Source organism: Toxotes jaculatrix, chromosome 1, assembly GCF_017976425.1.
Source record: "Toxotes jaculatrix isolate fToxJac2 chromosome 1, fToxJac2.pri, whole genome shotgun sequence".
NCBI classification, from domain to species: domain Eukaryota; kingdom Metazoa; phylum Chordata; class Actinopteri; family Toxotidae; genus Toxotes; species Toxotes jaculatrix.
This window is the reverse complement of record NC_054394.1, coordinates 5,639,026-5,653,219: the sequence shown is the minus strand read 5'-3', so window position 1 is coordinate 5,653,219 and position 14,194 is coordinate 5,639,026.

Here is a 14,194-nt window from a genome sequence, read left to right as displayed (position 1 = left end):
CCCCTTGTGGATAAAAAGATGAATAGGCGAAAACAAGCCAGGCTTGATTTTTAGACCACCAGTGATTTCCTAAGTAAATGAAGTGCTCTCCGGCATGTTGAGGGCAAAGCTGGATTACAAATAATCAGGGAGAAACATCATCAGACGGAAAGAAACAAGGTCAGAACTATTACCAATTAACTTACTTTTTTTGTGCAAGGCAAGCAACAAAAGTGAAAGGGGGGGAAGTGAAGTGTTCTCCTTCATTGTGGAAAACAGCTAGAGAGTGTGTTTGTGGGTAATTGGCCAAGGTTACAAACCTCAATAAATCAAAGCCATGCTGGTGCTTCAAACAAGGACACAGCAGTGGTCACATTACAGCAGATACATTATTTTCAGACGCACAACTTTAGTTGGCGACATCCTCATACATAATGACTATAGTTCTCACAACTGGCTAGCAGCACTCCCCATTACTTGACCTCGCACTGTATGTTCAATTGTATTGAGTGGCACACATGGCAGATGAAGAGCCTGCACATCAGGCTCGCCTTCAACAAGACTTTCATCTTATTGAGGCCTTCATGAGACTGAAGAGATTGCATTTTTGAAAGTGAAAGGCCATGCGCTTGAACAAAATGCCTCTGAAGTTATTTCAGAGGGAGATTCGCTTTAGTTAGTGCCGTTTCAACTCGATGCAGAGAATTTCTGGATGTTCTGAATCATTCTGAAAGGACAAATTCTCCACCACCGCTGTGTGAAGTTGATCTTTGGCAGCTAAGATCAGTTTTAATGGATCAGAATAGCTTGATAAAATTTCTATGTTGTGCTAAAACGGTTTTCCACAAACCAAGACAAGTTTAGACAAAATTAATTTGCTGCTGCGTCTCATCCTACCTCAGGCTCACATCGCCTAAACAACCCAGCTCTGTATGGGGGCTGGCGTGCCTTTCAAATGAACAAAACCTACAGTATTTACAGAAAGCTTCAGAAAATTGGTGAACAAACGCACCGAAAACGTCAATCCGTGTGCTGTCGGGGTGGGCATGGTGAAGCCTGCATCTTTAAATTAAATAAAGCACTGATGGAGGTGTTCTGTGACGTCTCAAACAGCACAGACAGAAGCTGTTTACTACAGTTAACACTCTGTGTGTGTGTGTGTATGAGCTGGTTTTTGCTGTGTGTGTGTTTGTGTGTACACACGTGTTCATGAGTTCATGCGTGTGCACACAGCGAAGTTGCGTAGGAATAAATCACAACTTTCCCTAAGACAATAGTGACAATTGCAAGTAGATCTCGGCCCGCTGAATCATCTGTGGCTGTCAGAGACTGCTCTGAAACGAAAAGATTTATATTTATATATATGTAGAGAGAGACAGAGGGAGGGAGAGACAGAGACAGAGTGAGAGAGAGGAGTCTGACAGATTTCAGTGACAACGTGCCTTACAGCCACTTCCTCAGTGCTTTTTACCCAGTGCCTCTGGTGAAGTACACACATGAAAGCGTAGAAGGCATCACATGCAGCCAAGAATCGGCGAACGGCACCATTACAGATACAAAACAACTGTCACCTGAAGCTGGAGTCAGTGGATTTGACGGCTTACCTCACCTTACTTTCAGCAGTTTGTTTACAGTGAACTTAAATGGTGGAAAATATGACAAGCATATAACCAAAAAAGCTCTCTGACACACGGCCACGCAACTCTCATATCAACACAATAAATAAATTCCATTTTACAAATGACTCCCTTTATTAGATGAAGCACTTGTAGCAGCCTGGAGTCTTCTCTAAATATACCCCCACCTCTCTATTGTTCTCCCTGGAGTTGTATCAGCCTCTGTCGACAGCATTCACAACTGCCATAGATACAAATCCAAATGAAGCAAATCAATCAAACCGCCTGCTCCTCTTCCTCTCCCCTCCTCTCCCACCTGCCTCCCACCAGCAGAGAAAACAGCTGCCGTTAAAGTGGAGCTAAAATGGGAAAGTTTGCATCCATTTGGGTCGGGTTTCCTTTGGAGAGCAGTGGGGTGTGAGCAGGGAAGCAGGGAGAGGTGGGCAGGTGTGTCTGGCTGTGCAGATGAGGTTCAGTTTCCTGGTTACCTTTGCTACACCTCAGCTAATCATCTGACTCAGTGGTCGGTCCACCTGGCAGGAGCCTCAAATACCTCGTCCCCTCCCTCTACCCTCCCTGTGTTGGCCTCAATTAGTGGGGAATTAAAGTCCTGCTTCATGGATGGGATTCATGGGGGACGCTGCTCCTTAATTACAGCAGCTCTCCATGTGCTGCTGGGGACTGATTGCAAAGCAAGGCATCCCCCAACCCAGCACCACCACAGCCCTATGTGGGGGTGTCTGGAATACAGCGTTGCTCAAATCAGCAGGCAGATGCAGATTAGTTATTCAGCTGATACAATAGTGCAGAGCTACAAGTGTCACTGTAATTTTTTTTCATTTTCTTATCCCACTGCCTACAACAAGTCCAGGGAGAGGAGAGTCTTTTTGTTTTTTCTTTTTTTTTAAATGCAGAAACAGTCAACAGCACAGCTGTGAGACAAGTTTTGTTTTGTGTTCTTGTTGTTTTCTTTTTTTTTCGTTAACAATTTTACAAGGCTTGCAAAAACACTGTTAACAGACTTTTGGATTGCAGAACTTTTCTTCCACCTTCATTTGGGCTAATTGTCTGTGGTTTTTGCATTGTAATAGTTGAAATTCATTCAATATTTCAGACCATATGCTACATAAATTTCTCCTTTGAATTAAAGTTATGTCCTTGTCCTAGCTTTTTTTGTTTTAAGATAAGATCGTTTATACCTTGTTCTTACCCTTATTGTGTTTATGGCATTGTCTCTCATGACTGAAGTCTGTGGAAGTATACTTAAGATACATTGTCGGACTCATCTGCCCCCGAGTCATTGCAGTAAGCTTAAGTCAGACTCCTCCTCATGCTCCAAATGTAGAATAGAGACTTGAAGCTTCACTCACTGTCTGTGGTCTTGCCACAAAATTCAAACATTCCAGTATGAAGTCTCACAGGAATTCAGTAAGATTTTAGGTATTGATGTTGAGCTGAATCCATCCCCGTTGCTAAGACTGAAAGGTAACCTTTTCCTTTTTTTTTTTTTTTAAACTACAGACTCCATTTTTAGGTATGAAAATGCTTGAGACCCAAGCCATTTAAAGTAAAGTTGCAATTGCACATGTTTTTAAGTTGACACTGGTGGTTATTTGAACTCACCGTGTATAATGTGGTGGCTGTACCTGAACGTTGCGCTGCAACCGCATGTTTCCAGTCATCTGTCACATCTAATGCTACACAAGTGGAGTAAGTGATTGGAGCCACACGTCAAAATTTGCAGTGCCACCTTTGAGTAACAGCCTCTGGCTTCAAACCAAAGCTCCTTGTAGTAGTTGATCAGATGACGGCTCATTGAGCTGCAGCTGATTTAAGAGCTGAATGTGTCAACCAAGCAGTCCAAACATTTGCTAACTTAGCTTAGTGTGTATGTCGGGAAGACTTGCTTCCTTCACCATGAATGTGCTTAATGTCGTAAATATAAAAGAGACGGGTGTCAGATCAGAAAACGTTTCTGTGTTCTTCTAAAGGCCGTGGAAATAAGAATGTATTTTGCCTTTTATCTCTGAAGACTTGATAGGTTGTGCCAACTTTTCGTCTTTAGAGGGGTCATGGAGGTCAAGGGTCATGCAGCATAATTCAAGAAATAGATATTTTCAACACATTTTCATGTTTTTAAATGAAAGATGAACTTAACATAAATTTAAGTTAATAACTTATTGCTGACTCTTAAGTATGTATGTGTGTGTATATACTGTAAATGTATTTATGCAAGTAGCTGGAGCCACAATAATCTGTTTTTCAGTTTTTGTATATGTTGTTTTTCAACAGAGTACAACCCAAAATTTCTTTTATTCCAATACTATGTATTTCATTGACTATACTGCCACAAATGGATACTCGTATTGTATCCAGAAATAAGACATCGACTTAACCTACACTCATGTCCTCGCAGCGAGTTTGTGATGGCTTGGTATGCATTCTTTATTTGGGAGGGCAGCAAATTACACAGCCTGTTTCCACAACCCACATATAAGTGTGGCTTTTTGTGAAAAGGTTGGAATAATTGCTCTTTGTCTCTGCACCTGTGTGATACCAAAAACCCAGAAAACCCTCCTTGAAATTCAGTGAAAAAGCCCATAAGAGCCACTTGTGAGAGGGGAGCAGCAGCGGGCTGAAGTGGCTGCAATATTCTGGAATTAGCAATGATAGCTGAATACTCAGGGAGGCAAGTGGGTACACATCTCCTTATGTTATTTTTACATTTCGTTTTGAAAAGTCAGAGGGAGAAGAGTGAGTGGGAGGCAGCCATAAAATGCATCATTTGAATTTTGCTGCAACTGTTAGCGTCCGTCTCACCATCTTTCCATCAAGTCTGAAAGTACAATGTGTGAGCCAGACATTAAGCTAAATATGAAATAACATCTTTTGTGTTGTCTTTATGCAACACATGACAACCCTCAGCATTATAATGTTCTATTCTGAGACAGTATTTTTCTGTTTCACAGCACATGTCCCCTTTGAATAGAATAGCCTTTGGTGAATTAACTAAACTGTTTGAAAGGAGAGGCTCATCCATAGCCCTGCAAACAACAAAGATGGCCTATTTCTCTTTCACTGGGAAGCCACATGCAGACTGTATCCACTTCATGGCTCTGACAAATGTCACCAGGCCACCTTTCACATTGGATTTTGCACTTGTATCAATAGTTAGGGAGGCTTCATAAATCAGCCGGGACAAGTTTTTCCCAATCTTCTCAGGGTTTAGATTTACAGTGGTGTCAATGGCGTGACAAATGAGTACCATTGTCACTTTTGAAGAAAAAAAGAGGGAAATCAAAAGATAGATGGATATATGCTGAAAAGAGGCAAAGGAGGAGGAAAGAGCATTCAGGATGAAAAGGAGGGGGAGTGTTGAGACAATACCAGATCAATTGGAGCATTTTTTAGGTTTCCTCAACCTACTGACCCCTGCTTAGCATATTGGCTTGTTTTGATTCATGTCAGAGACAGTAATGTTGGTTTATTGTGCATAGACATGTAGAGTGTGTGACAGAGTATGCATGTCTGCATAACGTGTGAATAATCAGCAGAATCACAGATGAGTGATGGAGAGGGGCAAAAAAGCAGGAAAAACAGCAGGTGTTGTGTGTGACTGTAAGCACAGCAATACATCAAAGGCAGAAATAAAAGTAATGGCTAATTTTGTGTGTGTGTGTGTGTGCGCAGCAAATTCTCAGTCAGGAAATAATTCAGGAGAAATCTGAATGGAACATAAAGGCAGATGAGCATATTGGGATGGGATGAGCAAATGGGAGGAGATGGAATGAAACATTTTCACTCAAAACTGATGATGGCACCAGGCTAACACCAGCTTTGGCCCAAAACTACAAGGAAATAATGGATTGCGTTGGTCTGTACCACAAATTATTCAGCCAGTGACCAGTTCATGGAAGTTTTTTTAATTTATAGAACTAAAGAAAATGTTTGTCTCTTATGTAAACTATCTTCTAACATCCAGGAAGTGTTTCCTATTTTTGCCCCAATAGCTGAACAGAACACGGTTCAGCAGAAGCCCACACTTCATCAGTACAGTGTCCAAGGGCATAGAGAAGGTCATAGGCCCTTGTTTGACTGACAGGTGAGGTCGGGGTAGAGTGTAACAGTAACAACACAGCAAGGAGTGCTACAGATGGTGACAACATAAACACATGGACACCATGGACTGTGCAGACTAAGCTAGCATTCACACCCAAGACAGCCCTGTGTTAAACCAGATCGGGGGGGGGGGCTGTGTTGGTGGCAAAAGTTGAGCCAGGTCCACCTAGTTGTCTGCACAGGAGGCACGTTTACATCATTAGTGCTCAGAGTCCAGCTCACAATCACTGTGGTTATGTGTGTAAAGTGCAGGAAAATACACATGGAGCATAGAAATACCCTTCAGACTAAATTTACCACTAACTACTTAATATTTTATTTTGACTTTTGCCTTTTTCCTCACTGCTGTAACGTAACAATTTCCCACTGAGGGGTGAATAAAGTCTGTCTGTCTGTCTGTCTATCTATCTATCTATCTATCTATCTATCTATCTATCTATCTATCTATCTGTCTATCTGTCTATCTGTCTGTCTGTCTGTCTGTCTGTCTGTCTGTCTGTCTGTCTGTCTGTCTCTATCTAATAACCTGCCTGTGTGTTGTTGATAGTGTATAGTGGTCTTTTGTAACTCTTCTTTTTTCTTTTTTTTTGTTGAAAACAGCTGCGTCCTTCTGTGGCTTTGAAACAACGCTATGAGAATAGTGAGAGTGAATCAAAACCATACAGTTGCAGGTTGTTACATTACCGGTACATGCAGTCATTTCATCATCCTTGATTAATATGAAAGTTTTGATTATAGCAACTTTAAAGGCCAAATATTAAATTACCGAACATTAAATCAAATAAAATACACTTTCAGTTAAACCTCGTGTTATTCAACCTTTCAGACAGTTTCGGTGTTACGCACCCAGCTTTTCACATATCCACTTCTGAAACGTCAGCTGCCAGATTGAGGTGAATGGGATTTTGTTTGTGCTTCTCAAAGCTTTGAAAAAACCCATTTGATTCAATTTCACCCCTATTGTATTGCGGTGGCAGCAGAAAACTGATATCTCAAAACCTTTGCAGATAAAAACCCAAACTATCTGCATCGCTATAGGGTTTGGGTGAAGTGAACCTTTCACAGACAGAATCCTGTTGATTATTTCACGATGTCGGAAAAACAGAGAATAATCGAGGCTGGCGCCTGCCTCATGCACGGAAAGATACACCAAGAAACGGGCAAATGAAGTGCTATTGTTCCACCATAATTAAATGCTGACACGAGTCATATTTGAGCATCAGCCTCAAAACAATACAAAGGTGGCTCTTGTCACTGTGGTGTCAAGAGAGGGTAATGCCACTCTCAGTTTTGCCTGTTTGACACCCTCTGTTTAGCTGTGAAAGCAGCGATGTTGAGGGTTTGGCAGTTCACACAAAAATGAGAGGAAGGGAAGCAGCGGGTCTGTTAGCAGCACAAAATTAAAATGTCATTATGTATCTCTATTCTTAGCAGAGACTGCTGCAGGGATCTCCCACATCTTTGGCTTTGTTCGGAGAAATGACGTGTGGTTTCACAAAAGTTCACATTTTCATGTAAATCCCAAAAGGGACTAATGTGCCATTGTAACATGACATCACTTCCAAAAGGATTTTAATATTGTGTACAGGATATAACACACATGAATGTGCTGGCAACTCCTTCTAATTATAGTTAGAGCTGTGAAAAAGATTATCTAGACAAGATAACATCGAGGTATCGAGATGTCAGAGTCAGGTTTAAAAACATGAGATGGGGGATTTTTTTTTTTGTTGAACTCTTGAAACATTCTGGTGAGTGGAGATGTAAAGATTTTCTATAAAACCCATGTTGAAACGGAAATGTTCATGCTTTCAGTGTTTTTAGGGCCATACATGCATGAATCACTTATTGAACAAAATGTTTGCCCCATGCAGTGCAAATGATTGTGTATGGGCAGCTTGAACGAAACAACATGTCTTTCAAGTTAGGAATATTTGCTAGTCTTGTAAGGCACTGTGGTTGGTTATCATTCTGATTCAGTCTGAATCAGTTCAAATCAAACACTTCAAAAATATGTTGGGAAGGAATGAAAGGAGAATCATTGCAGGGTACAGGGGTGAATAAACAAATCGTACTGAAAAGAATAAAAACTATGTGTTTTCATAGTGATTTGTGTATTTCTCAAAATGGGCACTTAGCATAATTAGGAATGGTTTTGTAGGTCATTCACTAATGAAAGCATTTCTTTAAAATGTCATGCAATTACAGTTTCTTTCAAAGGTTGGTTGGGGGCCGATAGAACGCCTCTCAGCTGGTGTGCCATGACAGATTGTTTGCTCCTCCACTTTTAGGCACGGGAACATTAACTGTGTAAAATGTCTTTTTTCATTTTTCACAGAATAATCTTAACACAAGGTCTCCTTGCATTTTCAAGAGCTTTCAACTGTCTCACGGCTTTCATCACAGTCATCGAGATATTTGACCACTGACGTACTCTGTGATCCTGCCATTTCTAGAGCCATGCAGGGCTAAAAAGGGGGATATAAAAATGTATATATATATATATATATATATATATATATGTTAACGATGAAAACAGGGTTATATGTTGCTCTTTGGTTGTTACAAGACATGTGTATATCATGTTTTCCGGTTTCCTTAAAGCTATGCTCCCGATGTAAAACAACAACTTCCACCTTGCTACTGACAGCAGTTGTTACCATCGGCCTAAGCCAGCCAATCTTATGTCATGCTCTGCTTATACTGCAGAGAGCTCACAAAACCAGCAAGATTTTTGTGCTATTTTCTCTCTATTACCATAGAATCATGCTGTCAGTTTAGGCCTTGTATTTTCAGTTAGAGTCGAATCCTCCTCCTCCTCCTCCCTTCCTCCCTCCGTCCCCTAGGCAGTGTCGCGGGCGTAAAAAGCAGCCTGTTGAGCAGCCATCAGTCTGCTGGCATTTGATCAATGCCCAGGTCCCTTTGTGCTGCTAAGCGACAGATAAAAGAGGCTGTTATCAGCTCCACAGCATCAGCTGCAGATAGCTATGTTGCTTTGGCAGAGCGGGCCAGTGGGGCTGAGGGAGGGGGGGGTTACACTTCAGCAAAGTGTCGAAGGGGAGAATCGAGGTGGGAGGGATGAGGGGGAGGATAGGGCAGTGCACCGTAGGTCAACGCCTCGATACAGGGTTTTACAGCTGTCACAAGCCCTCTGGAGAGAAACACAGGATGGAGGAGATGAGGAGATGAGGGCAGAGACAGAGAATAAAAGGGAGGCAAAGATTACGGGGGAGAAATGGTGTAAGAGCCATCCTGAACCTGTAGGAGAGGGAATTGGATGCTGTTGTTCGGCTGAACTACGCTGGTGACCGACTGCTAAGAGCACACCATCAAAATACGAGGCAGCAAGCACACAACACAACTCAAAATCAAGCAGAGACATACACATATTCAAGCTGAAACAATGTGTGTATTCACATTACAGAGAATTTATTTATCCAACTTGTGTGTCTATCGTGTTATCAATACATGAATATGACCTACGTCACAGTTATCCCATCAACTCATTTTTTTCTACCAACATTCACTGTCTCTACCCCATCAAACACTGCCCCCTCCCCTTTGAAGAGTCAATAAGGAGCTTTGGTTGATGTGTTTATAAGACCTCTTTTCACAAAGATTTTGTTGACAATTTAGTCAGCACCTTCTTCTGTTTGAAGGAGACAAATATATTCAATTTATGGCACCACTTTGACTAAAGCAAACAGAAAACTTTATACTTGTAAACAGCCTAATGGATTGAAGTGTCCAATTCTGCAAAGCGACGGATGGTACAAATGAGCGACGCTGCAGAATAAAACGGATTCTGAAGCAGTGCGTGACAAGCAGAGTAATGACACGATGCTTGGAGGGCTTTCTTTTTTGATGTGGATTACTGGGAGCGACAAAGAAAACAATGGTATGACAAAAGGCTGACAAGACTGCAGATATCAGCTGCTATTGAAGACCCTGGAGCGCAGACAGAAATAGTTTCTCACTCCCCCTAATTTACTCAGGATGGGAGGTGAGGAGAAAGTTTGGAAAATTGTTTCACAAGATGTTTGCTTGTTTAACCAGGCATCGGCTCATACCAGGAAATTCTAGCAGGGACTGGTTTTACCATTAGGCAAGGTGGGTAACTGCAGCCCACACACATTTTTGCTGAACGTTCAAGGTCAGTGCTAAACTCATTGACAAATATATTTTGTTTCCTGTCACTGCTTACACAATAAATGTCACCCCGTGTTTTGCCAGTTGAACACTGGTAACATTTGTATAGAAGAGAATGTGTAGTTTAAATTAGCAGCAACTTATACTTAACAAATTGTTAAAAATGTTAAACAAAAGCTATCCACTGAGACTTTATGACATAAAATACAACTTTTGTTAATGTTTACTGCTGATGTTTTTTCAACAATATCCACTCTGTGTGTTTCCATTTTACAATTTCCACTCTGTAAAGTTTTCATTGTTAGTGGCACAGTTGGCCAATCCTGCCCTGGGCTCAAATTGCTTAAAAATACATGAGAGATTCATAGGAAGTAATGCATGTATTAAAGTGGCTGGTGTCCAACAGCCAGGTCAGTGTTAAGCACCAAATATTTACTGCTTCACTTTGCAGGTTGTGAACTTGTGAAGCACTTACAGGGAACAGTATGAGTAGTTTTTTTTTTTTAACCACAGTTGCCACCAATAAAAATAAAAAAAATCAACCAGGACTGAAACCTCAAGGATTAAATCTTAAAGTAAATGCACTATTAGTTTTATAAAAAAAAAAAGTACTTGGATATTAAAAGTAGAAGTAGAAAACTTCAAGATGGAGGAATTCATCTCATACAGTTTTAGAGTGAAACAATATACTTTGCAGATTTCAGATTTTATATTAAAAAATATGATTAGCAAATAAAATATGATGCATTAGCTTAGATGAAACTATCCAGCATAATAGTAATTATCTCCTCCTTGTATCTTTCACTGATAATACATCTGTACTGTAGCTTAAGTAAAATTCTGAATGCAGGACTTAAACTTTTAATAGAGTACTGTGAAGCTCAGAGTACTTCCTCTACCACTGCCAGTGTGAACAGTCTTACTTAACGAAGGAGTGAAAATGAGGCCCTGTGGAAACCTCATGTCTTAGAAACATTAAAAAAAATCAGGCATAATTCACATTTCTCTTCTCACCGACAATATTACAAAGAAAGTGCCAATAATTACCTTTTCCCAATTTGAAACCATGATATTCACAGTTGAAATTGCTAAGTAATTTTCACCCATTTAGGCAGCTTTTCCCACTTGACAATGGGTGCAATATGACAGTTTGGGAGAATGTTTCCTCCGTTCTCTAAGATCTGCTGTGATTGACTCTGCATGAGAGCTGGAAAAGGCCTGGGGGGGAGGGGGTGGGAGAACAGAATGAGGTAGGAGGTAAGAACAGGAAGGTGTGTGCATGTGTGTGTTGATTGGTAAGTAGGAAAATCTCTAATTGGTGAAGGTCTTTCTGCTCCTTGGCAGACTCCCTCGGGGGGAGAGGGCCTGGTGTCAGTAGGTACCCTCACAGCCAAGAAACACTCTGCCTTCTCCAAATTCTTCTCAAGTCAACTGTCAGTGGGAGAAGCCAGGACACAAAAACACACTCTTCTATGCGTCTGCCTTTACAGCGCTTTTGTTTGTCCTGTTTTTGCCTCCCTCTTGTCTCCCACTTTCTTTCTTTCTGCCTGTCTTGTACTTCTTATTGTCCTTGTTGTCTGTTTTCTTCTGTGAATATTAAATGGCCTTGCGCGTCTGTCAGCAGGGAGCGTGTTTGTGTGTCCGTGCGTGTGGTTCAAGATTCAAGATTGCTTTATTTGTCCCAATTACACAGACAATTATAGTGCAGTGACCGACATTCACAGTGCATTCACAGGCTTAATGAATTAAGACTAAGTGTAGACATAAACTGCACCCTCACTTCCAACCCTCCTTGTTTCCTCAGTTGTAAAGATTCACTGAATGGAAGCAGTTTGCACCTGATGGAGGCAGTTTGAAAGCAGGACAGGGAGGGCTCAGAGATAATTTTACAAGCCTGCTAATAAGACTCTTGTCAAAACTGTGTGTTTTTGTGTGTGTGTGTGCGCGTACACCCTTCTTACAGTCTGTTGCGTTGCATATCAGTCGCTAGATGATGCGCCCATGAAACAAGCAGAGGATTAAACTTACAGAAGGATGGCATCATTAACTGTGTATAGTTAAATGTTAATGGGCGCACTGCTGCCTTCAAGCCACAGAAGGAGGAAGGTATAAAAGTGCAAGAGCAGAGAAAGGGCGAAGGAGAAGACTCCGAGTTTTTAACCTTTATTTATGCAGAGAAGGCAGGCTGAGGGAACCTGCTCTGTTTCAGCAACCTTCAACTTCCCACTCATACATATATTTGGACCTGGGAGCTGCCCTGAGTCTGCTTCTGCCGGCAGCCCCACTGCCTTAAGGCATTTCAGTGCTGATTATAGAGGGAAGGAGGTGCATTCATTTGTTCGCTTCCTGCAAATTCTAAATTTCTCACCTTGACAGGAGATTCAAACAAATTTACTTTCAGATCACGAGCCTGCTGCTAAAATTCTAAAATTTGAGCTATAAAGCCAAGCCGGACTGCTCATGCAGGCCTCAGCATCGACGTTGCTTTCATCAGCATTAAACGATATTAAAGAGGAACTATGTAACTGTTGGTAAATGTTCACTGACTGTTACAGGATAATGGGAAATGGTAGAATGGCAAGCAGTAGTAGCATAAGTAGAGAGAAGTTAAGATAGTCTACACTACGTTGTTAACTTTTGTCCTACTTTTATGAATTATAAAATGACCTAGAATGGCACTAGAGGAATGTAAGTAAGGGATCATCAGAGCTGAACATAATTTTCATGGCAGTACATCAAACTCGTTGACTTTCAAACTGCATTTAGAGAATCATAGCACATATCATAGCAAGGATATTGTGATTTTTTTTTTGAGAAGCCCTGTTTATTCTAACATACTGCATTTATTTAATGGCTAATTAAATAAGAATGCACTCTGTATTCCATTATGTATGAGGTATAAAGGCAGGTAAAATGGGAACCTGAAATTAACATGGGGCACAGAAGAAACAAACAAACAGCTGAATTTTCCCACCGAGGATGTTCCAGTCAGGATTCAGATCAAGTGGCGGAGTGGTGTTTGAACATTTCAGTCAGGCAGAGAGCGGCAACAAAGCAAGTAGCAATGAAAAAGAACTATTTTCCAACATAAAAGGTGTAGACGAAAACAGTGTCCAGCACATCCCAGACTTAACCTTTAATACACACAGTCAGAACATCACTTACCGAGGACAACTTTCATCTCTGGGCTTCATTTCTTTAGAGCCCCACAGACAAAATGAAAGTTGAGAAGAAGGCGAAGGAAGTCATTTTGATTTTCATTACCTTAATGTTTTACTGCGTCATGCATTGCCACTGAGCCTGAATTCTTGTTGTGAGTGTGTCTGTGCAGCTGTGAATTAACCACACTGTGTGTTTTGACTGTTCACAGGCCACCGTCATTCTGTTGCTTTGTGTTTTCATTAAGCAAATGCGGTTGGTTACATATAAATAAACCTACAGTGCCTCCTCTGCAGCCTTGGTCTTCACAGTGTGTTAGACCTGCCTGTTATACAACCCCTCTTTTTATTTGCATGTTTGTGTTGTGTTCTCACTCCGTGTGTGTGTGTGTGTGTGTGTGTGTGTGTGTGTGTGTGTGTGTGTGTGTGTGTGTGTGTGTGTGTGTGTGTGTGTGTGTGTGTGTGTGTGTGTGTATGACAGATGTGTGCAACCAGAGCCTGTTTAACTGTATGGGTCATTTAATTAGAAGCTACTATACATGAAAAGAAATGGAGTTTACATCTGGTGTTTTCCAGCTTAACATCTCTGTTTTAGAGGAACAGTGTTTTCATCCTGTGTTTCTTCCTGATATCTCTGGCAGTATATATGCCTGTATATACTCTATTTTTTCCTGTTTTCCTTACCACTGTGACTTGACCTAAAGAGGATATTTCATATACACATATTTAATAAGCCTATTACAGAATATACTTACTACTTGTTCCATAGTCTCTAATGGTGAAGGAACATTGAGGGAATGAAACATTAAGAGGAAAAAGACCAAAAGGAAATATAATTGATAACTTTAGGCTGTTTGTTTGGTTAGGTTAGAAACACCTTGACACTTACCTGTTACTGGATGATATTTAATACAGTAGGGAACAGCAGTGATATAATACATCTAAATACAGTGTATGTTGGATCTGATTCTACTGTTAAAGCCCTAGTTTTTTTTTTAATGACCAGATTTGTTCTCACATCAGAAACTTCCATCCCCTGAAATTGTTTGACAAATACTACTGCAACTGACTAACACTGACAGCACGGAATATTTTGTATTTTTCAAGCTTTGCCTTATTCTGTTTCCTAATTTCATACTGTGGGCCTCCCAGACTGTGGTCTTTGCTGTCCAG